This window comes from Aplysia californica, unplaced genomic scaffold, assembly GCF_000002075.1.
Source record: "Aplysia californica isolate F4 #8 unplaced genomic scaffold, AplCal3.0 scaffold00899, whole genome shotgun sequence".
In the NCBI taxonomy this organism is placed as follows: Eukaryota; Metazoa; Mollusca; class Gastropoda; order Aplysiida; family Aplysiidae; genus Aplysia; species Aplysia californica.
The window spans coordinates 17,274-18,762 of NW_004798169.1; positions in this window are offsets into that span (position 1 = coordinate 17,274).

The following is a 1,489-nucleotide window of genomic DNA, read 5'->3' on the forward strand; positions in this document are numbered from 1 at the left end:
GGGGGTGGGGGGGTGATTTTGCCAACTGAGAAACTGAGAGTGACATCATCGCAAAAAAAAAAGAAAAAAAGTACGAGGCTATCCAGAGCTCCGTCCTTAGACCGATGCTATCTATAATTCATACTGAACCACTTTCATCATCATCATCATCATCATCATCATCGTCATCATCATCATCATCATCATCATCATCATCATCATCATCATCATCATCATCATCATTGTTTGATAAGCAGAGTAGGAGAGAGAGAGTCTTGTTTGAATTTCAGACAAAATATACCGAGTTGCAAAAGTTCTGTCACACTCACATTGAAAGTACAATAACTCGATAACTATTCAATATAGCTAAGAGAAATTTGGTACACGAGATCTTTATTCATTTTTTTGCCAACATGACATGAAAAGAATTGAGAAATGTATTTCTTTATTCAAGGGAGATAATTTCATTCACACTGACCTTTGCAAAATTGTATCAAAGTTTGCTCAGTATGGCTTGTGGCCTCTTCCAGCTTGAATTACTAATACAAAACATCTGTTCGTTGAGTGAATTAATGTCCTTATGGTTGTCTGAAGAATCCCCTGTCATTCCTGTGAAGTGCAGTCCTCAGTTCCTGACGAGTATATACGGAGTGGGGCCTACTTCTAATCTTCCAGTCTAGGGCATTTTACAGATGTTCTGTCGAGTTAAGGCTTTTTTGTCTTGCAAGCCAGTCCAGAACAACGATTTGATGAGTTTGAAAGGAGTTTTCACTGATCGTAGCCATTTGTGGTCGGGCGTTGTCTTGTTAGCACATTCCATCATCCGTGCCATGTAGGGCAGGCCAACGTGACGAAGAATTTCGTCACAATACCGTCGTCCTTTGAGGTTGCTTTGAAAAGTAACCAAATGTGTACGATAAGGAGCAGAAATTCCATCCCATGCCATCACATTTGAGCCACCGATTCGGACCTCTTGGGGGACGTTGGATTTGGGAAATCTCTATCCTCTTCTAGCACTTTTTCTCTTCCATCAATGCAACGAATTAAAAACCTTAACCCTTGTTTAAAAGAGCACTTTACCAACGTCTTTAGTTTCATCGCCAATGTTGTTGTGCCAAAATTTGGCGATTTGTTCGTTGAAACAGGGTAAGAATGGCTCCACGCAAAGCGCGATAATCACGTTATTCACGATCTTATAAATGTCTAATAAGAGTGTTTTTAGATAAACCGAAGTACCTGACAGTCTATGCACTTAGTTGGAACGGGTTTCATTCATGGGCGTTGACAATAACCCAATTCTGACGTCGAGTTGTTGCCCTTGGTTGTCCTCGCCTAGGCTTGTCTTGGACAGTTTTAGTTGTTTTAAAACGTTTGTTCAAACGTTAGATGGTTCTTCTACACACATTTACGTTTCTTGAAACAGCGGAAAGTGCTATCAAAGAATTTATCATACACACAGCACCTTTATTTTCTGAATTTGTCAGTTTTTTATATTGAAAAACAGGTGAAA